The sequence below is a fragment of the Aedes albopictus genome, chromosome 2, assembly GCF_035046485.1.
Source record: "Aedes albopictus strain Foshan chromosome 2, AalbF5, whole genome shotgun sequence".
NCBI lineage: Eukaryota > Metazoa > Arthropoda > Insecta > Diptera > Culicidae > Aedes > Aedes albopictus.
This window is the reverse complement of record NC_085137.1, coordinates 259,627,182-259,654,539: the sequence shown is the minus strand read 5'-3', so window position 1 is coordinate 259,654,539 and position 27,358 is coordinate 259,627,182. Positions and strand designations below refer to the sequence as shown.

The following is a 27,358-nucleotide window of genomic DNA, read 5'->3' as shown; positions in this document are numbered from 1 at the left end:
TGGGAGCGAGAAAACGACTTGAGGAGTGCCAAATTTGCCGGAAGAGAAAGAGATTCTTCGTAGAATATGAACCGATTGCACCACACAGAGTGAGAGTGAACGACTGCTTGTCGGCAAGAAAATACAAAACAAATTGAATGAATATGGGAATGATGTTACCGTGCAACTGTTGATTCATGGTTCAAACTGGTTTGTTATTGCCACATTGTGTTAGGTTACATATATTGATTAAACATTAAACACTAGAGGAAATTGGTGTTAGAAAGCTAGGTTTAGGCTAGATGCTAAAGATTTTCAGCGACATTTTGGTCAGATCTTTATGAATTTTAAAAGTTTCGTTTTTTCTTGATTCCACATTTAGGGCGTCATAGAAAGTGTGGGAATAACTTTGCTGCTCTGCCATTTATGAATGGAAAAGGCTTAAATTTCATATTCATATTAACCCTTTAATATCCAGCTATAATCTACCAAATTCACAAACCAGTTGTTATTTGAAGCTATCATTATGCTTTATCGACATGGCTTTTCGGATGTAAATACTGTGTCCGCAATAATCGGGACACAGAAATACAACACAGCTGTAACTCTGCAATAGAAACATTAAAGTTGCTCAAATTTGGCCTAATAACATCTTAAGATGTGTTCATTTCACCTACAAAATTTCATGTGAATCGGTACAGTACTTTTTGTTGTAGCAATGAAAGAGTAGAATGTGCGCCATTGAATTTTGTACAGCCCCTAGTTTTGTTTGACAGCGCTGTAACTTTTGAATTTGGCAAAGGAAATGGATGAAATTTTGAACACAAACCTCTCAATCTAAATCCGTTGCACAGGCAAAATTTCAAAAAAATTGATGCACTATCAACAATTTTATAGTCGAAACATGTATTGGGACTGAACGTGATTTTAGCCCCTCAGACAGCAGGTAGTCAGCACCCTTTATTGTTTCGATTGTACTACTAAAAGTACTATACCAATAATCATCAAATTTTGCAGACATAATGTACACATAATAAACTACCTTCTGTGAAAATTTCATGAAAATTGACAAAGAAATTCAAAAGTTATGAATAGGCAAACTCGCACATGAAAAACACGAAAAATGTTCACTAACACTCACCCCTATCAACACCAGTAGCTTTCAAACCAATTTAAAAAAGTTGATGAAATTTTGCAAGAAAATGTCTCTATAAGTATCATAACTGCTAACAAAATTTCATAATTATCATCACAGAACTTTAAACTGTAGCGTAAAAGAACCATCTTCTATGCGAATGAAAATTGGTCATGATTGTACAAAATGCTTCTTTAAACTACGTCTGTTTGTTTTTCATCCACAGTTAAAAGTAATGTATCGATTTTAATGAAATTTGGCACAAAAAAATAAACATACACCGGAGAGTTCTCAGTCAATTTTTTGGCCAATTTTACAGCCGTACTTCTGTGTCCCGATTATTGCGGATACAGGCTTTGAACATTATTATCAAAACAAACTGTAAGCGGGATGTATAGCTGCAAATCAAATACTTCTCAGCTATTCACCTCTGTTTTGTGAAATTACTTTTACCCTTCTTTTATTGTACTCTAATCCAAATCTGGAAGAGTTTATTTATTTATTTATTTACTAGAGTTGCCGAATGATGCGCTAATCAAATAAGAATTCTCATCAATAAAACAACTGCTTTTGTACAGTACGTTTTGCCTTTAGACGGCGTATAGTTTGAGCATTGTAATTTTTGTTTCGTGGATAATCAAATTTTTTATGTATTTGGCTGATACCTAGGACTATTCTGTATATTTCAAAATGTTTTTTGGAGTCTTTTTTGTACATTTTTTTCAAAAATCATTGAAAAATTGATCTTTTAGTCGCCTTTCAGAAGTCACTGATTATTTTGTATTGAATCGCTACAAATACCATATTTTTTCCCAAATCATGCTATCATAATAAAATAGTTGAACCCTTTGGGGACGGATGGGTCATATGTGCCCAGCCGTGAAAATCGGCCATCACAAACGTGTTCTAAACCAGCGAGGTTGCACCCAGAAAGGTTAAAATTTCGTCTCCAAAGGGTTAAAGGAAACGAATACACTCTAAAATGATTTTCCTTAAAATTACACGGAAAATAACATGTTCAATGAAAAAAAAATATTAAATATATATACATATTCAACAATAATCATTAACTCTCAAAATGTTTTCGCCTCAAAAAATCCGTATAGTATATTATGCTTAGCTAATACCAGATTTTTTTTATCAAAATCGGTTGAATATTGATATCTCCGTTGAAACAAGAAACTTGCCATTTGATAATCTTGGGCAAACAAACATTCAGGAAAGTATCACTTTTCCACGGGTTTTATTTTTTTCTCATTCAACCCACAAACTCATTATCTATCGTGATAATATTTGGTTGGACCGGTTTGATCACCGTGGGTGCCGGAAAACCCGGATTTCCGGGCCCATGTTTTTATACAAAACAATGCTCGGGATTTTCAGTAGGTTAGTAGCAATATCGGTATCAATCTGCCTCCTTTGCTTCAGCATATAAAGCCTGTATCCGCAATAATTGGGACACAGAAGCACGGCTGCAGCTCTGCAATGAATCGGTAAAATTGGCCAAATAATTGACTGAGAACTCTTTGGTATATGTTTATTATTTGTGCCAAATTAAAAAAAAAATCGATGCATTACTTTTAACTGTGGATGAAAAACAAACAGACGTGGTTTTAAGCATTTTGTACAATCATGGCCAATTTTCATTCGCATAACAGATGGTTAATTCGCGCTACATTTCAAAGTTCTGTTATGATAATTTTGAAAATTCGTTAGCAGTTATGATACTTATAGAGACACTTTCTTGCAAAATTTCATCAACTTTGATCAATTGGTTTGAAAGCTACTGGTGTTTATAGGGGTGAGTGTTAGTGAACTTTTTTTGTGCTTTTCGTGTGCGATGTAGCCTAATTATAACTTTTGAATTTATCTACCAATTTTCATTAAATTTTCACAGAAGGTAGTTGATTATGTGTTTATTATGCCTGCAAAATTTGATGATTATTGGTATAGTCCTTTAATAGTACAATCGAAACAATAAAAAGGGTGCTGATTAATTGCTGTTCAAGGGGCTAAAATCACGTTCAGTCCCAATACATGTTTCGACTATAAAATTGTTAATAGTGCATCGATTTTTTTGAAATTTTGCCTGTGCATCAAATGTAGAATGATCATTTTGTATGGACAAATAAAAAATTTTGTATGGACGAATGACCACGCGGGGGGGGGGGGGGGGGGTTGAAAAGTCCCAAAAAAATGACCACGTGGTTTATGGACAGCCCCTAAGTGTCATTATTGCTTCGAAATGTCGATTAAAAATTAAATCGATACAGGCTTTGCAGTCGTCTGGTCACTTAAAATATGGGGTATTGGTTCCCTTATTAAGCACATGGCTCTCATTTTCATCATACGAAAAACAAAGGATTAAAGCGTCGTTTGTTTTGTTTCATATTTTTGTATTTTTTGTTCGAATTGAGCATGCATGAAAACAAAAAGAACGAAATCAATCGGTGCCGGTTTCGCTTGTTTTCGAATAGGATAAATATGGGAGCGTGAGATTACTGATGGCACATATACCCTACATTAGATAATTATCAATCTTTTATGTTGTGATAAAATTGAACTGAATTTTACTATACGTTAACAGTAATAACGCAAACTGTCTGCTAAAAGTTACGTGAGAAAAGAACGTACATACACAATTTTCGATGGAATTCACGCCCCATGCAGCACGAAACAGCCACACAATATTTCTGTAGACTAGACTATAGCGAAAACGTGTCGAATCTGCCTGAACTACAGTGACCCCACACCGATGAATCACCTTAATTTTTGTACACTATTTATGAATCACCATGTTGATCAAATGGAGTGATCCATAAACTGTGGTCATTTTTGCCGATTCATAAATTGTGGGGTCACTGTAATAACAAATGGGCCTTGTTTGTACGTACCTTCCTGTGCTATATCGCAGGTCTGACCAGGCGCGTTCTGCTGCTGTGAACCCCACTTGGCTCATGTTGCATGTGCTTCCTCGGTTTTAAGCCATCGCATTAAACACATGTTTTATGAGCCTGGGCCGCCCAACCAGTGTCTCGTTGCTACCCTATCTGTTACCCCAGCCCAGAGCACATGCACTTTTTATGCTCACAATGTGGTAATAAAGATTTCTCACTCACGCAGACATTGCTGCAGTGAGAGTTCTTCTCTCCCGTTTTTCCCTTTTATAAGGCATAAGAACCTTGTCGATGGATCACAAAAGCCGTTTCTGAATCCAATTTCACCTCCCTATGTGTTGGTAAATTTATTCTTCTCTTTATACCTCTCGGCTCGCATTAAATTTCCAATTTGGAACCATTCTATACCGCTCGGCAACGATCCAACACAATATAACATCCTTGGTTGGATGGAAGTAGAAATGGAAGAAAAACATTTCAAAAAAGCTTTTCCTGGACCAAGACTTCGTATGTGTGGTGTTTTTAGGAGTACCATACGTATTTTATGTCAGTGGTGCCATCAACCAGCCGTGATGCCGTGTGGTTAGGTAATGTGCAGCAAACTGTGGAGAGCAAGGCCCGTAATCCTTCGTCTGATACGTTGAACACAGTACAGGTGTGAGCTAATGTTTTCAACGATGTTTTTGAGGTCACTGAGAGTATTTCAGTTAATTTGGACAGACCGTTACGCGTATATATTTGAACATTTACGGCAAATTCCAAATTAACTGAAACACTATGACAAAATGACAATAAATTTTGACAATTGTTTTTGTTCTGGGTATCCAGATTTGGTAATATTCTATAAATTGTATCAAACTTCTATTTTTTTTCTAGCGCTAACTACCAGTAGGGTGGATGTACCAATTATGGCACTACTAAGGAAAACTATTTGTACAAAAATAACGAGAAGACCAACGAATGCCATCAATATATTAAAAGATAGCTAAGTTTCCACACTTTACAGGAAAAATATAGAAACGGAGCCAAAACGACTTTTAGTATTTATTACAGCGTGTGCCAATTATAGGAACCCTGTACCAATCATGGTTACATTTTTTAACTTCGGTTCCTTTTCGCACTATTTGCATGTGTTCCTTATGGGATTAGCCATAACTGGTACACTATGGCGAAAAAGGGTGCAAGGAAGCCAAAATTTTAAGGAAAATGATTTATTTCTTCCATAATTTGAGCAAAATGTGGAGTTGAAATGAGTGCAACCATCTTTTGTGAACGTGATCTGTTGTTCACAATTTTTTTTCTTGTTGGATTACACCGTTAAAGGGTGAAAATCAACTATGGCGAATGATTGGTACTATAACCATAACTGGAACACTTACCCTACATGCAAACGAAATAACTGACAGACTAACTTGAAGTCGCATTTTGATTAAAATAAAATATTGGAATGGAAATTAGTAATATGCTGCAATTATGAAAATTTCAGTTCTTCAGTTATTTCGTTCGCATGTCCTGGTATTTAGCGCTAGTGATTCGTTTCCCTTTCTTGATGAAGTCGATGCTACATGAAAACACGTGATCTGAACCCTAGCGTGGATACCAGATTACAGAGAAATAATAGTAACTCATCTGGGAGAAAATCCAGAAGTCATGACCGCTGAATAACTGCATCACCTTCTGGACGTCAATCGTATAACCGGTGAGATCTTTCCGATTTGATTACTTTAATCAGTATCAAGTTTCACAATCGTAAAACTAAAATATATTTTTATCAGGCACTAGGGCCAGGACATACAGCAAAACACCTGTGTTCCATCCCAGTAATGACCAAGGGGTGACATTAACATTCTTAGCACTGATCAGTTGATACGAGATGTTCCCACTCATTGTCTTCATTGTTGAATTAAAAACGCTGCATAGTAGGCCTGACAGCTTTAATACTTGTAATGCATCTCCGATCTACTGCAAAAATGATGAAATTAGTCGATTCTATCATTTTCCAGGATTCTTTCAATGAATGACTGTGTATGTGTAAACTAGACTATTTTCATTCCAAGATTTTTAGTGAATATACAAACGGATCCCATGGGCAGGTTTCTTTCAAGATTATTCTTGGTAAGATATTTTTTGAATTTGCCAACAAAATTCATTCTTAACTTCTAGAAATATTTTTTAATTGTGTTCGGCTATTTTTTTCATGGTATGTAATGGACCAACTTTTGGCGTATTTGTCAAGCTACTATAAGTAATACAAATTACATAGTTCAACACAAAAAATGTAAACAAAATTTCAACCCTAGTTTCTGAAAATCAAATCTAAAGTTGGGAGTTTGGCTAGTTTAATCTGGTAATTTTGATGTATTCTACTTTTATGTTCAGGTTAAAGTTTTGCTCACATAACATAACCTCGAAAATGTAATCCTTAATCTACGGATTCCACAATTTTAAGTCCTGATGCATAGTATACATATTTTTTAAGTGTGAAGAAGTTCTGAAACCGTATTTCAAAATACATATTGTTTTCCAAAAATAGCGGTACTTTTATCGCTGAAAATGATTTTGTCAATTATGTTCCAAACATCCCTATCAGTAAAAAAAATTCAGAGTAAACGCCATACGAAACCAATAAGCAACTGTAACAAAATCGAAATACCACTGTACTTAGCGATGAGCAGAAAACTTACATTGACTACTAGAGCCGCTAGACTAAAGTCAAGCAAACGCAGGTGCTTGGTTTACCTTTTTTATATGACGTTCAACTATCAGTATAGCATCGTCATCACTTGTAGGCATTCAATGGATATCAATATGTATGTGTGTGTGTTGGCTGTCCGTAGGAAATCGTTAATTTTAATTGAATTCATTAATTTCAACTCTCGTGGAAATTAATGGCTCAGTTCAGTATCGACCGTTTTAAAAGAGATGTTCAATATGCTACTATAATGAATGATGCATAGGTAGTTGGATATGCAACGAATGCATAATACATAATTACGCTGAAAGGATATTTCAACAGCGTGTCAAAATTATTTATCAATCTTATTTATCTTACTTGTTTTATATAATGCTTCACTTCTCCGATATGCAAGATTATTTAATAAAAGTTTTAAAATCTTTCCCATTTTTCACTCCCAACAGCACGCACAGAATTATTCAATTTCTGCGCTACAATTCAATTTAGTCCCCATTAGGGGTTCCCTTTTGAGCAATTAATATCTGTCAAATATTGCCACCTACTAGAAAATTGCCGAGTTTGCGCAGTGTAACCAAAACACGGATCGTTCGTTCACAAAAGTCTGGATATACGCAAACAAATATTGCTTACTCTGCTGGGATCCAGTTTCACCCGACACCATCCTTTGGTACGTTCGAACGGCATTGGCATCGGCATCGGGCTATTACTGCGTCGAGCTGTTGATAAATGTGCATGCTGTATTTGATGTTCAAGCACTTTCGCAAGATGAAGCTTTAAACAAAATTCGTATAGGGGATTCTGGGGTAATACGCACCAGTTAAGGAAGATGCGTCCAAATGCATATAAAAGGACAATAATTTATTGTTTTAATGCATGCATTCATTGCAAATACTTGCACTCTAAGCGATCTCGAACAAAACTTTGGCTTTAATATAGTATAGCTTTTGAAAATAACGTTTTTTGTGAAGACCAACATTACGGCTTCGTATGTTTATGCGGGGCAGTATGCACCCATGCTCGGGGTAAAATGCACTACAACAATGGGGCAGGATGCACTCAAATAAAGGGGCAAGACGCACCACAACATTGGGGCAAGATGCACTGTCGAGTTTATAGATAAAATGCATGTTTTCTAAGGTTTTAAGACGAATAATAGCTCAATTTCATTTGCAATTACTTACACAGTGCTCATAGATATGATTACAGCTTGTTTTCTATAGGTGCGTTTTGCCCCAACACATGGAGTGCATATTGCCCCGATCAAGAGTAAAAAATAAAATTGTTTAAAATATATAATTTATGTACATTACTGTTTATGTTATTATTTCTACGCTTAGTATTACCCTCAATTAACTGAATAAATACAACAGCTTAAGATATTTGGTCGGTTTTCACCATCAAATCGTTCGACAAACGATCGGAAAAATTACATCAGAAACCTGCGTTTTGATTTAATTCATTTTTCTCACTAATTACGTAACGCAGATAAGTAAAATTTTCCAGGTGCTCATTTATAAGGACGTTCTATTAGACTGGCAAGGTTTCAAAGCTCCGAAACCGATAATTCCTGAAAAATCAAGGGGGTGCGTTTTGCCTCGACAGTGCATATTACCCCAGATGCCCCTATTTATGTGAACATTGGCAGAAATACGCTTGGATCAGGCGAGTCCGATTCATGAGCCCAATGGGTTGTGAATAGAATAATTGAATCATTTGTTTAATATGCTAAACTAGTTTGTTTTATGGTGAAAACTTAATCTTTACTTATGTATAATATGTAAAATAGTAGAACGTGTAATGTAGATTTCGCGTTAAGGTTTCAAATTTATTGCTTGTTCTTATCTTTGAGAATTTTAAAACATTTTGACTGTATTTGCCTGAATTTGCTTCATCTCAAGAAAGGGCTTACGACTTTTCTTCTTGCGAAGCAATATGTCAGTTTTTGTGGTTGTGCCGAGTTGAGGCGATCCATCCATTTTCGGCGAACATTCCTCAAATCAACACTATGATAAACTAGTGGTTTTTATTTTTTTATTTTCTGGTCACCATTTTTTGACTCCCGATATCTTCTCCAACTACCAAGAAGATCCACATTGTATTGATACCATCTTTGGTGTTCTGGTCATCATTTTCAGCTCCAGTCGTATTTCCCATACTAAATATACCCATATCGCTTGGTTTTAGAGCATATAATTAGAAAAAAAATAGTCGCACAATATGATTTAGGAACGCCAACTTGAATTTTGACAAGCTGTCTAGGAATTTTCTGATTACCAAAGAAGTGTGTAACTAGTAATATTTTTTGCCTCTTTGAACATAGTATAACTACAATTTGAATTATTTTCATAAATATCCAATTCATAACCGTATCATCATCAACGCCTCAAAAGCATGGGATCTATTTTCATGTTGGCTTTCGATTTTTATTGCTTATCAAAAACTTCACTTTTAGAATCTATATAAATAAAAATGGAATGGTGTTTGTATGTCACGAAAAGGCTCGGGAACGGGCCAACGGATCTACACCATTCTTTCAGTGTTTCATTCATGCAGAGCTCCGACGTGTTCGTACGCAAAAATAATTAGGAAAATCTACCGGAAACGCACCGTAAACGAGAAAGTTTGAAATTCCCTTTCATGGGGCATTTTTATACAGAGCTACACGTTAGAAAAAAAACACAGTAGGCAGGCAGTACGACGTTTGCCGGGACAGCTAGTGATAAATAAAACATCAAATCTTAGAAAGTGAGTCGTGTAGGAAGTTTTGACGTTAAATTATGCTTACCGTTGAGTATGGTCTTAAAGTTAACAGGAAAAGAAGATGAAGTGAGGTGGCATTTACATTGTCGCAAAAGATAAATTGTTCGTGAAAGATATAACAATTAAATTTATGAACAAAACCACCTAGTCTACACACGATTGTATACTATAGGCCTTGACGGCGTTGCCGTGCTGCCGCCTGACGGGAGTCGTATGGCAGACGTGAGAAAAAACGAGACGAAACTGTCCATAAATTACGTAGACTCAAATTTGGCAATCTCAGACTCAGACTCAGACAATCTCGTAGGGTGGGTAATCAAAATTTGAACCAAATTGCGGTTTTCTGAAGCAGTGCAAATTTTAAGTGATTTTTGCTCCCACATGGAAATAATTTACTACGGCAAAATCGTATGTACATGAAAGCCACGGGTATAAGCTTTCTTGTAAATGGTAAAAAGTTTTTATTTGCACCGAATTTCATTGAAATATTCGATTTTTCATCAACAATGATTTTAATTTTAATTTGAACCATCGTAATCATAATTTGAACCAATTTTAATCTTAATTTGAACTACTGGCGGCAGCAGCTCAAGCAACTCACAAAACAGCCAATTCCATGCTAAACAATGAAAAATCACATGAATCTGCTAATTCTCATACCTATTTTTCATTAGGCAGTGGAATCTCAACTCAGAATGTTCGAAATTCTTTAGGAATTTGGAAACTAAATTTGGATTTTTTCATCCCCCAAGAGTAAACAAAGCAATCACTAGCGCAATCTACAGGCCAACACTAGAAGCTCACCCCCGTTTACTAGTTCAAATTTAGATTACAAATGGTTCAACTTAAGATAACATTCTCCAAGTAAGAATCACTTAAATTTGATAATTTTATGAAAAATAATGCGAAATATTATTCGGTTGGTCGATTCTACGATAAATAAGCTTTCATTTGACGTGTTCACATATTGCGTGTGAAACAATGCATGAGCTGTACGAGTGCACCGAAAATGTGCTTTCTCTTGGGGGAAATGGGTGAAATCACAGTGATTTTTCAATTGCCTGTTTTCCATGACAAAAACGCTTTTTTCAATGCTTTTAAAGTCCATGTTATCAGGTTATATTACGGAAAGCTGTTTAACATCTTTTTCGGGACAATATTTGCCTGAAAAGTACGTCGTTTTAATGAATTTTGAAATGGTTCAAATTAAGATTACAATTTGACTAGTTCAAAGTTTGATTTCTTACCCTACATACACAATTTTCGAAATTTGTAAGGACCGTAGACATTGGTCAGACACACCAATACAGTGTCAAATTAGGTTCTTGTTGAATTTGATGGCTGATTTCAGCATGAAAAAAAAAACTGTAAAATCAACGAATTCAATCTTAGTTCCTTAGTTTCTGACAGAAAGTTTGGAGCAATTTCTTGAAAACTTCATCAAAGGAAGAAATTTTGAAGTTTTGGCTATCTCTGATGAACTGCATTTAGGGGATATTTTGAAGTTTTTTTGTAATTCAATAAATTCAGGTGAGAAGTAGCTTGAAAGTAATTTCTTGGACAACGCTTAACAAATTTTCTATTGAAATTGTTTACGGCTTGTTGAAGTAGATTCTCATGTAATTTCCCTTGGATTTTGATGAGTAGCTTGTTTCGATGTATAAGTATTAGCTGAATAATTGAAACAGTTCACACCACATAAAACAATGATTAAATAGATGTAAAAATACGCAAAACTGTTATCGCTCAACAACACAATCGTGTTGGTTCGTCACGAAAAAGATATGGGTTTATCTCCAATTAGCCTAGTCTCCAATTAGCCTAGTGGTTAAGGCTATGGATCGTCAATCCAGAGACGGCGGGCTCGATTTCCGTTCCAGTCGGGAAAATTTCCTCGACACCTGGGCATAGTGTATCATTGTACCTACCTCACAATATACAAATTCATGCAATGGCAGGCAAAGAAAGCCCTTCAATTAATAACTGTGGAAGTGCTTTAAACACTAAGTTGAAGAGAGGCAGGCCATTTTCCAATGCGAACGTCGAGCCATAAAGAAGAAGAAGAAGAAGAAGAAGATATGGATATATCAAAACCATTTTTTGTACTGGCGCAGATTTAGTGACCTTGGCGCGGATTTTGCGTTTTTTTCTAAATTGACACTTCTGAAACAGCCCTGTAAGTTTTATTATTGCTGGTTGCTTTCCAAGATGGATTTTTGATGAACTTCGCCTATCACACTATTTTTGTGCTCGGGCACGGTTGCCGACATCAATATCGAGAATTCCACGTTTCACAAACTTTTTCCATGAGAAGAAACACACAAACCTGCATAGCTGGCCGCCCGGCTACGACTCTCGGTGAGAAAAAAAGAGAGAAGGTCGATTCGGAGAGTTGATGATGGATGAGAATCAAAACAAAACCGAAGAAGAGTCAGGCGAATCACTCACCACGTGCTAATGTTTGACATTTCTCGACGTCAAAATGCTGTCAGACAGGCCGATTGCACTTATCGTCACACTTTTCAACCATCACACTTTCAAACTGTGCAGTCCAATTTGGTGTGAACTGTGCAATAAACCATCAATAGGTGGTTGTTGTGAGTAAATGTCCAATAGGAACCAAATCGACGTGAGTGCCATAAGCGGTACAATCTACCGTTAAAAATGTGATCGTCGAAAAGCGAGTAGAGTGTGACGTATGTTTATCTGTGATAAAAAAAAGTGTAATAAAGATAGATACAATCTAAAATTAACTTTCTAAAGGTTTTAGTCTTTCTTAAAACCTTTAGAAAGTTAATTTTAGGAAAAAAAAAATGCTATCGAGTTTGGTACCATCGACAAACTGACGTGACAGTTTATACAACATTTCCAATTGACTTCTTTGGCGGTGTTGAGATAATTCCATATTCGGAATCTGCATACCAAACTGTGCCGAAATCCAAATTTTCTTGAATTTTGATGCCCGCAAACCTTAAAAATCAGTTTGAACTTTGTATGCGAGCGATTTGTCGAATCCCCCCTCGTTGCATTTTGTACTGGGCGGAGTTGTCAAGCAGTTGGCCAGCTGTAATATCTCTTTAAAATTGAATTGAGTACTAAAAATCTGAAAAAAATCATAGTACAGAAAAATGTGCTCTTTGGTATAACATTTAAAAAAAAAACAAATCAATACATTTTTCCTAATTTAAAACCCCAATTGTTGTCCCAAACATGTTCAAATTGCTTTGAAATGACGAAAACATCATTTAGATCACAATAAGGACTGTTCAATTTATAAAACGGACAACTTTGCAAGGCTATACAACGAAGAAACCTAGTTCAAATTCAACCACCCTTGCTTCGTTGTTCAGTACATCATCTTTCATTATAGTAATCATTTTTGAATCGAATAAAAATAGTTTTACTTTATAGAAAATCGGCCAGATGTTAAATGAGGTGAATTTTTCGATTGCTGAAAATTGAAAATATATATATAAAACTAGCTGTACCCGGCAAACTATGTCTTGCCTACTGCGTTTTTTGACGTTTCAAGTTTCTAGCCAAGACCAAGTCCCCGGTCAAAATGTATGAAAGTTAAATTTTCAAAAACTCTCAATTTTCCATGTTTTATGCCTCATAAAACTTCCTTGGGTGAAAACTAACAGATCAAAACTAAGACGACCAAAATCGGACCTTCCGTTCGCAAGTTATGCGCGGTCCCACGTATGCCACTGCATTTTTATATATATATATAAAATTACTGTTCACATATGGGTCATTCCACGCCAAGTGACCGACCGCTTGCAATCGACCATCACGGATTTTAACCAAATTTGGCTGAAACATTTGTTTAGATGGAAAAAGAAAAAATCCAAATTTTGGTGCCGATCGGATCACCCCTCGGCCCGTGGCAGCACCCCTCGTTTTGGCCGATATGAAAATTATCCTCTCTTTCTTTTATTTTTATCATTGAAACGATTGCACCTACACATTTTCAACCTTCGGCTTTTTTAAAGGAAATCGTTCAGGGAATCCAGAAAAAATATTATTTTTTTGGTACAGTGTTGCCAGATATCATATTTTTCAATTTTAAAACTAAAAATCGATTTTTCTCAAAATACGTATATTTTGATTTTAAAAATTTTGATTCCATCGTGTTTATCAGACGATTTTCTATCGAAAAAGCTTAACTCCCCAAAGTAATTTGCGTCGTTCCTGAGATATAGCGTTTTTAAGAAAAAATATTCATTTTTTTCATATAAAGTATCATATAAAATCAGGTGCAGTTTATGAATTCCGTAAAAAAAAACATTGTTCGATGTCATATAATCACGCTTTGTGCTGATTTGAACAATATCGATTATAAAAAGGATTAAAAAAATTGTGACAGTGTTGCCAGTTTACCTTTTTTACTATACCATGAAACCTAGCCTTCAAGTGTTTGACAATGTACAGGTTATTCTGAAAATGCGCACCATGTCTGTTGCAAGATGTGTGAACAGGATAAAAACAATACACATCTGCTGTTGACCTTTTCTTCACAGACAAACAGACGTAACACCTAGAAAATTTTTCGCGAAAATCCATCGCCTAGTTCACACTAGGTGAAACGTCTAACGCATAGAAAAATGATGTGCGCACTTCTGGTTGTGAAAGCTACAACTATAAAGGTTTAAAAAGATCGTTAAAACCGTGGTCGTTGGATTTTTTTCCAATGTTACGTCTGTTTGTCTGTGTTTTCTTGTTTATGGTCCTATCTGACAAAATGACCCGATGATTGACAGTTATTGTTAGTTTGATAGTTAGCAATAAAAAAAATTGGTTTATTGGAAAATATGAGGATAAATTGTTAAAATATAAAATGTATCTATTGTGAAATGCATTTCAATTGTCATTTTATTCATTTCAACGACGTTGTAGATGGAAGTGTTGCCACACATGTCATTTTTATTGTAAACATCTAATTTACACAAAAGCTTTCGTAAATAGATAACACCAAATAAAAATAAATGATTTCTGTTTTTATACATAACGAGCACATTTGGCAACACTGCATGAGTATGAGCATAGATGGCAACACAATTCATAATTGCTACTCCATGGTTAATCGCAGCGAACGGTTGTCGTTTTAGTTTGTGTGTTTGCTTATCAGCGACGACAACAGCCACTTCGATCACTCACCAGCATTCTTCACCATTCGCCATTCATTCATTCGCTTGCGATCAAAACTGCGACGAACGGCAACGAATATCCATGTCAAGCAACTTGCGCATTAGGCCTGTCCACCTTTTCAAAAATGTTCTCTGATTCTCCAGTCCACCCCCATATTTTGATTGGCATCCTAAAAGAAGTAACTGGTCAAAATTTCAGCCAAATCCATTGAAATTAAGAGGTGCATCAAATCAAATTTGTGTTTTTCGACTATTTTTGAACTTCAAAAAATCATAACTACACTAAAACTTGTCAAAACTTAATTCTTCCGGCAGAAATTGAAAGCTATACTTGTTTGCTACAACTTCTCCGAACAACGTGTGCCAATAAAATTGAAGGAAAGATGTGTAATTGTCACATTTGTGATCAGAAAAACCTTAAAAAGTTGATTTTTTGGTAGATTTCGTTCTGGAACACCCTAATATACGTAATAAGTTGGATTTTTCAAAACGGCATCATATTCTCCAATGTTTTTTGGTTATTTGCTTCTTTGACACCAATGCTGTGGGAGTTGAACAATAATTACCAAAATTCGTGAAAGCCAAATGTGGCCTAAAAACTAGCATTTCTGGTGCAATCACGCTTTGGCGCGCAAAAAGTGGCATCGCGTCAGCACTGATATGATAACCAACACCTGTCATCACGCTTGTTTGTTATCACCCGTGGTAGGAGGTAGCCAAGGCAAACTACAAAGAAGCAAAGCTACTACGTTCAGTACAATTTCGCGCCACAGCGTGGTTGCCTCCAAAAAGCTAGTTTTTAGGCCACATATGGCTTTCCCGAATTTTAATATTTTTTGCTCAACTCCTACAGCATTGGTGTCAAAGAAGCAAATAACCAAAAAACATTGGAGAATATGATGCCGTTTTAAAATATCAAACCTTTTACGTATATTAGGGTGTTCCAGAACAAAATCTATCAAAAAATCAACTTTTTAAGGTTTATATGATCACAAATGTGACAATTACACATCTTTCCTTCAATTTTATTGGCATACGTTGTTCGGAGAAGTTGTAGCAAACAAGTATAGCTTTCAATTTCTGCCGGAAGAATTAAGTTTTGACAAGTTTTAGTGTAGTTATGATTTTTTGAAGTTCAAAAATAGTCGAAAAACACAAAATTGATTTGATGCACCTCTTAATTTTAATGGATTTGGCTGAAATTTTGACCAGTTACTTCTTTTAGGATGCCAATCAAAATATGGGGGTGGACTTAAGAATCAGAGAATATTTTTGAAATCTGGACAGGCCTATTGCGCATGGCTTTCCACTGGTGATGGGGTTACGTGCTTGATCACGACAATCCGTTTGCTGCATCTTTCTCGATTCGATTCAGCAAAAAGGAGTGAATATGAATAGAGTGAGGCGAATATACCGATCCTTAATATGATACTATACATTGTCGATCTGGGAGTCATCTATAATTGATCGAACAATCGATTTGATTTATCGGAATTAACATTCGCGTACAACCGATCTCTTTTCCATGCAAAAAAAGCCTAAGAAAAGTAGGCTCTAGGGAGCAAACGCCACTAATCCATTTCACTCAGAAATTTTTGTTCATTCTTCGCCACGAAGAACAAACAAAAACTCATACCATATGCAATCACATCAATAGACAACACAATACCCAACACTGTTCTTCACTTCTCTGCCTGGGTCAATAAAAGACATGATCTATTATTCGGCAATCCAGTAAGAGTAAACGCAATACCCGCACCTATTGTTTGCGTTTCCGCTAAATACTAGCATACTTGGCAATACTGCCGTAAAAATCAATCAAGAGATATTTTTACAAGGATTTTTATAAGGAGTTGGACCTTCGAATATAAACTAAAAATACTGAAGTCTGAGCTACCAGTTGCGCGACGATGCGTAGTATCTAATATTATCTAATTCCAAAGGATATCATACTTTATATTTTATCATATTCCATATTATCAGGTTCAGCTTCTGAAATTAGCTGTGGGTCATTGAATGTAGTTATATCGAAATTACATTTTCAACACTGTTGCTTATAAATACACTCATCAAATGTTTTCCTGAATATATTTTATGTCGATGTTGCCAAATGTACTAAACCTAAATAAAAAAATACTTTTGGCTTGTTAATTAGATTTTATACTAATGTTCTAGTAAAATTAAGATTTCTACAATAAATATTACATATTTGGCAGCACTTCTGTTCAGATAATGTTAAAATATATGAAATTTGTTTGAAATTGATGATCTCAATCTCAGATACATTTTTTTAGTTCAACAAGTTATGCTAGTCCATTACGATAGACTCATAATTGATGAACTGGCAACACTGTAACATTTTTTTAATCCTTTTTATACTCGATATTGTTCAAATCAGCACAAAACGTGATTATATGGCATCGAACAATGTTTTTTTTACGGAATTTATAAACTGCACCTGATTTTATATGATACTTTATATGAAAAAAATGAATATTTTTTCTTAAAAACACTATATCTCAGGAACGACGCAAATTACTTTGGGGAGTTAAGCTTTTTCGATAGAAAAACGTCTGATAAACACGATGGAATCAAAATTTTTAAAATCAAAATATACGTATTTTGAGAAAAATCGATTTTTAGTTTTAAAATTGAAAAATATGATATCTGGCAACACTGTACCAAAAAAATGATATTTTTTCTGGATTCCCTGAACGATTTCCTTTAAAAAAGCCGAAGGTTGAAAATGTGTAGGTGCAATCGTTTCAATGATAAAAATAAAAGAAAGAGAGGATAATTTTCATATCGGCCAAAACGAGGGGTGCTGCCACGGGCCGAGGGGTGATCCGATCGGCACCAAAATTTGGATTTTTTCTTTTTCCATCTAAACAAATGTTTCAACCAAATTTGGTTCAAATCCGTGATGGTCGGTTGCAAGTTTTCACATTTTCTCGGTCACTTCATATGGAATGACCCATATGGTATATCGTTTTTAATATCAGAAAAGCATGTGCCATGCTGCAGCAGCATGAGTAATAAATATACTGGCGAAATTTTAACTCAATTGAAAAATTAGTTGTTGAGGTATTAAAGTCTCAAGTAAGACTCGATTTTTTGAATAAAATTTAATTGTAAAGAAACAGGGCATGAAAATATTAAATTAACAAATTTGTTTATGCATCCAGTTGAAAGTAGGAATAATGTGGTCATGAATGCAATTAAAAATATTTTTTTTCTGTATCATTCAGAAAACAATATTCTACTATTCTGAACAAATTTTTAGACGAATCCATTGTGCTATTGTAACACAGGACTTAAATAAATATGTTTTTAAGAATTACTATGAAAACAAGTCAACTCGCTATATCAAGCTGGAGGTTGTTTGGTGCATTATTACTGACCAACTAATGAGCTTTACCTTCAGTAGAATAGTATAAGATTCCAATACATTAAAAACTTCATAAAAATGTGCATGTTAAATATTTGGAAAGTTATGTCGAATTTTGAGAAATGGGCTTTTATTGATGTTTTACGAAAACCGCTCCAGTTACACAACAAAGAACATTTTGCTCAATGTTATACCCCGGAAAGACATGTGATACGAGTGTGATTCCTGTACAACGGTACGCAGTGTCAAGAAAATTCTAACTAGACTGACTTGAACTGAGTGAATTTTCATTATGGCACTCATTTCAAGCGCAATTGTACAGTGATTCTTGTATCACATGTGTGTCATAAGTTTTATATTTTTCTTACATTTGAGATTAGCTATAGAAAGTTATGCAAAAAACTGATAATGATTTTATTGAAAAATTAAAAAAAAATATCGCACAAGCAAGTTGTCCGTTTTATAAATTGAACAGTCCTTACCTTATTAGGGATGAGGGCTCATATCAAGAAGAAGGTCGTGTGTTATTTTATCATCATTAGTCAGTAAATTCTCTACTTTATTCAATTGCAGTTGATTCATAAACTGTGTAATTACTCTGCGTACATAGAACGTTACATGTATTTTTTGTTTTTATTGGAACAAAGCATGTTATCGATATCTTCCGGATAGCTAATAATGTATTCGTATGAATAATCTTTAAAATATTAGGTACAGTATATAAGTGATAGGAGCGCGATGATAACGGGTCAGAACTTGAAGCCAAATCAAAAGCAGAAATCTGATAAAAGCCATTAGTTTAACCCCTTCCTTTTTGGTTGCTTTACTGTGCTTATACCTAGCAACCCCTAGGATATGGGAGTCGCCATACTAGCAGGTACAATAGTAATATAGCACCCAAAGAGGGAGGTTTTCAGCACTTGTTTGCTTAAAAGCATCGTCAAAGTTTATCCTCTTGATGACGCTCAAGAGGGTTTCCTATTTTTAGTCCAATGATACATACGGTTTCTGTGTGCAAGTAGTTTAATATGCATAAGGCTTCAAAATGCCTCCAACCGACTATAAAGCAGGCAGTGTTGTAATTGTAAGAGAGTTCCACTTTGAAATTCTGAATGCGCCATCGTTGTCCAGCTCCGTTGCTTATTTTCGCTGCAATAAAAATGATGTTTTTGACTTGGCGATAATGGACGGGCACACAACATTCGATATCGTGAGAAGACGTGCTTTGGATGGACTTGACAAAGAGAAGAACACACGTTGAAAAGGGAGAAAAGATGATTATTATTTTTATTGACATTCCTTCTCGAAAGCCGTATACAAAGTTCATTAACAAAGTATTAGGTATCTCAACCGTGCTCTCCCGTAAGCTTCTCTCATCTCTCTCGGGATTACTTCACCGTACCACCATATGTGTATGTAGTACTTTGAATGTGCGAGGCGTAATGCAGCGCACGTTCTTTTACTTTATGCATTGATGAGCATAGGAAAGGAAATGGTAACATACATACAGCATATGCGGTGTAGAGTAAAGAACCGTCATCGCTAATGGCACGATTCTTTAGAGGGAATCAAATAATTTGAATAAATATTGGAAAATATTTAAAAATCAATTTGAAGTTCGTATGAGAGCGATTTGTTGATTAATCCCTCGTCGGATTTGGTACAGGGCGGAGCTGTCAAGCACTTGCCCTAATGCCCAGTTGTCGAAAGGTGATAAAACAATCCCTTTAAAATTAGGTAATTTTACATAGGATCAAAATAAAGTTCTGAAAATCTGAAGAAAAACACAGTGGCTTAGAAAAGGGTGCTCTTTCGTATAAAATTTTAAAATAAAATAAATCTTCAAAATTTACACACCGAATAGGCCTTTTCATGTGACAGGTGCATGTTATATGCATTTTGTTTACAAAGGTAGAACAACAGCTGCTAATACGACCCTGTCATCTCCATAGAAGAATTGTCAAAGCCCCGAAAAATCAGCTGATTTAAGACGTCAAATGGAAGGCCCATTCCTGGTGTAAACTAATTCTAATGTTTTCATTGGTTTTAATCGAACATATACCATTTTTTCAATCAGATATCTTACTCTTATTTTCAAACTCCAAGTTTGGGTAGCAAATGTACGATACACATGTAACAGCATACACAATTCTTATCAAATTACCCCAAACGTCAAACAGTTCTAGAACAGTTCTATACCACTTTTAGGGATTAGTTTAGTTGTGGAATGAATATCATTGAAATTATATTGCGCCTCGCTTTGCTAAATTATCGCAGCATGTTGGATCGTTGAAATTATTTGTTTCAATAATGTGGAGCGGACCCGGTGTGATGGTTAGATCACGTGACTATCACGCCGAGGGCCTGGGATCGAATCCACCTCCCGAAAAACTGACAGAATGTGAGTTCTTCCTTCGGAAGGGAAGTAAGAAACATGGCTCCCGAGATGAATTAGCACCGGTTTAAAAATCTCGTTAATACAGATAAAATAAAAAATAAATTGTTTAAATAATCTAATGTATGCTTAAATCGGTGGGAAAATTTGTTTGCTGGTGGTGCAAAATTAACAATAATTTGAAAAAAAAACAAGATTTTTTTTTCTTAATTTCAGAACCCAGTTTATTAATTTATTTATTATGCGTACATCAACAGGCAGAAACAGGCCGAAATAGGACGCAATCAATGAAGTACTAGATTGAAAGTAATGAGCTGGATTTTTGTATGGTGATTGGTGAGATGATCCTTCTCCATTTCTGCAATGAAATAGTGCAAACAGCGTGGGTATTACGATTTCTTGACTAATTTGATGTTGTTTGAACAAAAGTTCGAGTAACTGTGTTTTTGTATTATTTTTTCATGTGACTTCAACAACACAGTTACCCAAACTTTTGCTCAAATTATCAAATTCGTCAAGAAATTATATAACCCACGCTGTTTGCAGCATTTCATTGCAGAGATGGAGATTTGATCATCTCACCATATAAAAATCCGGCTCACTACTTTCAATCTAGTAATTCACTGATTGCGTCCTTTCGTTGCATTTGTACAAAGAACGTTATAAAGCTTTTGCGTGAAATTTTATGTATTAGTTTCCTATTTCATGATCATTTTAAAGGAACCATAAAATTGTGTATAAAATACGCAGCATCTATCTTTATACTGTCTACATAGCTAAGCATCGTATTTTTTTTCTTGTAATCTCAGAGACCATCACTAACTATCGCCACAGGCCTCTAATATCCTTGTGGTAGTGTTTGATAAACGAATTAATAATCCTCTCGCTCACACGCAAGTCCGCATCTCTGGACTGAAACCGACCGGAATGTACTCAACACGGTACGATTTGATCCGAACTGGGCAAATGTTCAGGTTTAAAAGTTTCTCTCCTCTTTGTCGTGCTCGTTCTATAAACACTACTAGTGAGAGCGAGCGAGCAGGACATTGAGCATGCAATAAAAATTATTTACATAAATTAAAAAATAAAACACTGATCAAATAATCATAAATTTTCACTCGTTTTTGCCTTCCCGTTTACAGCTGGCTGTTTCCTTTGAATGTTTAAAAGCTAGCTCGCAGACCCAGACACAGATGCCCGGGTCTGCGATGGACGTCCACTTTTGGAGTAGGAAAAATATGAGTGTCATAAAATGGAAAAATGGCTCTTCCTTCTCTGTTGCTCGCATACGGCGTTTTTGGGACATTCAATAGAATGGCTCGATACTGAAGTTCCGTGTCTGAAATCTGGTCAAAATACAATAAGCTGTAGCAATAATTGACAAAATGAAAATGTAAACATTAGCTAAGGTTAGCCTTTTTGTAGCACATTTTCCTTAGTTTTGTACTGGGTGTTCTAGATACTACACACGAGATACAAAACAAAACTTCAACTTCAACGATCTTCAAGAAAATTGCAGTCTGTCAACAACAATCAAGACAGCTTTCATACATATCGTTGGTTTTCGTTTGGCGTGTAACTTTCGCTTTTCCAGACAAACCTTGAATAAAGGCTGAAGTTGATGTGAATGTTTCACTAAAATTCATTTTTAATTTTTGTCGAGCACTTCGAAAGAAGCGCAAAAACTGCATTTAAAATTGTTGTGTTTCTCTTATGTTTCTATGTGAATAAAACTGAATTGAGCTTGCATTTGCTTGCGAAAAAATATTAATTCCAGTTACGCTCTTTTTTCACTTTAATCCGTTGCAACGCGTTGTTTTGAATTTGGGCTCGCTTTGACATCTCATGACAGCGGAATCTCGGCTTGCCATGACACACACATGTTTTGTGTCAGTTTCTCCCTCCCACATATACACATATAAGAACTACCTTGGCCACGTCCTTGCGACAGCTAAGAGATGAATGAAAATATTTTTAAATTTTTAGAGTGATGGGACATCATAGACAAAAATGAGTTTACACATCAACTAGAACTGATTATACTCCTTATTCTAAGTTAACTGTTCTATGCTATGTTATTTCAAAATGTAACACAACTTCAAAGAACATTTTGACCAAAATTAAAAGCATTGACTTCACTGTAAAACGCACACGTATAAGGATAGAGCCAGCACCATTGAAAAGAAGAAAAGAGACATCCGATGAGCGGAATTGTACGAACGTAGGTACCTAAGGGGTGGAAGTTTTAAATTGCATATCATTAAAGAACAATATTTTATGTTCTTTTCGTTTTTTTTTCCTAGCAAAAGAGGAATTTAATGGAAAATCGATAGCTGTCCACCATGTTTGATTTTGCGTCGTAGCGAGAGAAAATTTCCAGATTTCGCTTGAAATGCAACGCAGAAGAAAAGGAATTCTATAGTCAAGGTAAAAATATTATTGTTTTTGAATTGTGGCACCTACTCACCGTCTGTCACGTTGTTTCTCTCGTTGCTCTTGATGTGATGCACAGTAATTCTTGAAATCACATTAACACACACCACACCACTGCAAACAATCAGTCTATTATACAAGATTACTTTGTAAGCAAAAACGATCGAAATTTGTTTTCGATTCCTCAATCTCATTCCACTTATATCAGCACAGGTTTATTATCAAATGGTATGTTCACTGTTGTAACATATTTTGTGCGATGCTCCATAAGTCGTGTGTTCCGTAACTTTTCTTGAAAAGAATTTATACGCGAACGTGATGTGAGACTTTTTTCTCGTCACGCTGGTTTGTTCCTAAAGCCTGCTACATAGGTATAATAAAACTAGCCCAGCAAGAGAGAAGGGAAACGTAACACCATAATTAATGAAGATTTATTTGATTGATTTTTTTCACTCATCTAACAGTCATCTGTCTCGCATACTGCCAGTGCCAGGCAGGCGGCTTCGAAGACAGCTTCTTCACACCAGTTCAGGACGAGGCGCGACGACCACTGCCGCCACCACAAGAGCCACTATGCACTCACACATCCACAATACTCTTTTACGATATTATTCGATGGTCGACACCAGAAACGCACCTTGAAGGCAAATTCACTGATGGCAGACGTCTGGAATGAGAAGTAGGTACTTCCTCTTTTCACTTGAGGGGGCAAGTTCTACTATTTGCCTTCTGTTCAGCTCGAGGAAATACCTTATCTAACAAGTTCTTCACTATCGAAGCTACTTAAAGTACACATATGTACGGTGTCATGATTCACTGATAATAATTACACTATTATTTTTAATGATATCATGAATTAAGTCGGAACGTTTACTCCCGTAGTACACTAGTGATCCGTTCAGAACGAACTCTTGCTCATGAATGACGACTGATGAAAAAGGCAGAACCGAAATCGAATGCATACGGTTTCTCAATACATGTTGAGTAACACAGCCAGCACTCTTAAAATGAGAGCGAAAAGAGAGCGAGAGAAATAGCCAGTAATGTTTACTAATAAACAACATACCAGTTGGGTGGCTTGCCATCGGAAAGTGGGTGGGTGGGTTGTTGGGCTGGTAGCGAGTGTTGGTAAATGTAAACAAAACTTACACATTTGCAAGCTGGATGAATGTGCTTAGTAAAACAGGTATAGTGTTAAATACGTCCAAGTGTGTGAGTGCTATTCATAATTGCAGTTGTGATATTGCGCCTTGCAAGAATAACTTTAGTTTCCAACATTTAATTTTCTGTCAGTCAATTGTGCGCCAGGGTAAATCTCAATAAGGCAATCCATGACGACATATCGCGATGGGGGTGACAGCTGAAATTGTAAACACAGTGTACGTGCAGCTTACCAAATTTTCGTCGAGTGTTCTCGGTGCTTAACAAATTCCTTTGTGTTCAACTGTCACCCCGATCGTCGAATGTCAAAAATACATGGTAAACAAAGAAAATCAGCTGATCGCATTTGTCTCATGGATTGCCTTATTCCTTAAATATTCATGATTTTCGTTCGTTAAAACTCTCTCTCTCTCTCTCTCTCTCTCTCTCTCTCTCTCTCTCTCTCTCTCTCTGCGCGTACGAGCGATTTAAAAAAAAAAAAAAAAGGCCGGCATGACTCTTTACTAAAAATGTGCAGGCCGAACACTTTTTTGAGCGTAGCCGTTTTGCGTGAATACGTCGCAATATGGTGATGCTTTGTTTGTTACGGGCATAACTATCTGTGCAAATAAAAAACAACAACTAATTTATCGGTTTTCGACGAGATTGCATTGCATACTACCACACAGAAGCGAATTCCCCTCCTCTTAGGCTCAAGTGCTTTCTCGGCGGTTTTTGTTACCCACAAGATAGCGTCTACGATGGACCTCCTCTTCCGGAAGCCGTACTGGTTGCTCGAAAGACCATTTTCGCCCTCGGTGAACCTCAACATTCTATTGAGGATGATCTTTTCGACCACCTTCCCCGCCGTGTCAATGAAGCATATTGGTCTATATGCCGACGGGTCTCCGGGTGTTTTCCCCGCCTTTGGCAATAGTACCAGGCTATGTCTCTTCCAAGCTTCTGGGAAAACTCCTTCGTCCAGGCATTTCTGCATAGCAGACTTGAACATCTCGGGAGCCTCTGCAATAGCTACTTTTAAGGCCAGGTTCGGAACTCCGTCCGGACCTGGGGCCTTACCTACCCAGCCAACACACGATCGTATATGATGTTGAATAGGATCTGTAAATTTCCGCACTACAGTTTCGGCCGATTGCCGCAAAAATTGCCTCCAGCCTGTTTTGGATGACACGTGCTTGCCGCCCGGTTGCTGCGATGCGAAAGAGGACGATCGTCGGCGGCGCGGTTTCTCCTGTCCGACCGACTCGGACTCCAGACTTCATATGCGTCTGGAATATTATTTCGTCAACCTATTGATTTACTAAAACACAGATACCAATAACAGAGTGTCTACTATCTGGAAAAACCTGGAATTATCAAGAAATTTTACTCGACCTGGAAAAATCCTGGAATTCTCAGAGAATTCTGAAGACAATCAGGGAATATCTGTGTTTATCATTTTAAAACAAATTTTCAGTTAGAAATGCCTTAAAGCGAATAAACATTTCGGCTGCGCCGCTACTACCTACCCACTCCTTAAATATTATTTATCAGATATTCATTACCCTTGACGTTGATGTTTAAACTAACTTGTACTTTTTCCACAGCAAACTCCTATTTTATGTTTGACCTATTTCGGAAAACTGAGTCGACATGCTTTTATTGTTAGGATTTTGAATTCTCAAATCTTTCAACCTATTGCAGCGTAAAATATTGCAAAATTTATTGAAGTTTGCCTAACAAATTCGCAATCGCTAGTACTGCCGTTACTCGCATAACAGTCCCATCTTTGCAGGGTTTCCTCTTCATATGTGACTGTTTTGCGAGTGGGGCAGTGTAGATGTTGGAAAATATCTGAAGGAACTTAAAGATACATTTTGAGCGTAGTTCTTGAAACTCCCGCAGAATATTATTGATCAGTTGGAACTCCTGGTGGATTCAATGTTAGTATTTCTAGCGAAATTAACTAGATGGCTTCTGGAAGAATTTTTAATCATTTTTCTGACCATTTCTGAAACGTTTTTAGAACAATTCATAAATATTTCTAAACAATGTTTGAAAGAATGTTCATCTCTTTCTTTCCCATAGTTGCTTCTGAGCTCAACATATTTTAACGAACTTGAGAGAAACTATTTTCGATGGACGTAATGCAATAGTTTTGGAACATGGTTGCCAACTTATTAGTTGCCAATTTCTTGTATCAAAATCGAAACTATTGACAATCAAAACTATTAAATTACATTTTAAAAATAGTCCATCTGTAACAATATTTGTTCATATACTTTTGATAAAAATGATCTTTTGACGTAAAATAATCGTTCAAATTTGTTGTAGAGAAAAGATTTAAAAAAATACTGATGAAATTCAGAATCCCTCTAGTTGAATTTATGTGGACATTAAAAAAAAATCAAGTTTAACTGGCAGTATTGTTTGAAGTCAATTCTTTTGAAACTCTGTTAGGATTTTCTGACTGAAATCCTATAAACATATATAACATTGTTGCTAGCTATTTCTACAAAAGGAGGAATCGCTTCAAAGAAGAATCTAGCGAAATTCCTGAAAAATACATACTTGAGCGAAGCTTTTGCGAAAGCAACGAAGGTCTTCGTGCGCAATAACTGAAGCTCTGCGTGAAGGATTTCTTAGAGGATTTGTTTAAAAGCGTTAGCTGCAATTTTTTAAATTTCCGACAATATTATAGAAAGTTTGCTCAGGAACTACTCGGAAGATTTTCTGCTGGAACAGCGATGATTAACGTTTATAAAAATATAGTGTTATTTCTTGTTGTTTTCCTTGCTAAATTCCTTCAGAAATTCATAAACAAAATTTTCATTAAATTATTCAGAAAATTCTCCTAAAGTATCGCTAGGATTGTATTAGGAATCCGTCCTAAATGCTGGTGGAATGTTCTCCTTAAATGTCATTATAGCTGGAACTGGAAATTTACCAAAAAGTTGCGTTTCCATGAATTTCTAGAAATCTGAAAACATGTTTAGTTTACATGCTGAGGGTGACGGGTTCGATTCCCGGTCGGTCCAGTATCTTTTCGTAAAGGAAATTTCCTTGACTTCCTTGGGCATAGAGTATCTTCGTGCCTGCCACACGATATACACATGCAAAATGGTCATTGGCAGAGGAAGCTCTCAGCTAAAAACTGTGGAAGTGCTCATAGAACAGCTGAGAAGCAGGCTTTGTCCCAGTGAGGACGTTACGCCAAAAAAAAAAGAGAGAGATGTGTTTGTTTAGTCGATTTGTTAAAGTTTCTTGAACCTGGAATTATTTTCAAAAACCTGGAAAAATCCTGGAAATATCAGGGAATTTCATTTTCATAATTGAGTAGACACCCTGCTTAGAAACCACAACATGAAACATCTGGTGGCCCAGTT

General features: G+C 36.0%; 1 protein-coding gene across 3 annotated transcripts in view; it reads right to left on the bottom strand.

Annotated features, from left to right (window-relative positions):
* LOC109414426 (uncharacterized) overlaps window positions 1-23,773 on the bottom strand; it is a 65,046-nt gene extending 41,273 nt beyond the window's left edge. Inside the window, exons 1-2 of one of the 3 annotated variants that reach the window (XM_029872447.2) lie at window positions 23,470-23,773; window positions 22,867-23,214 (exon numbers count right to left, since the gene is read on the bottom strand). The gene's annotated coding sequence lies outside the window, so the exon portion shown is untranslated. Of the gene's footprint in view, window positions 1-4,008; window positions 4,878-22,866; window positions 23,215-23,469 lie in introns of those variants that run through there. The other 2 variants (XM_062851610.1, XM_062851611.1) reach the window with 2 other exon arrangements.
* Between the last annotated feature and the right edge of the window lie 3,585 nt (window positions 23,774-27,358).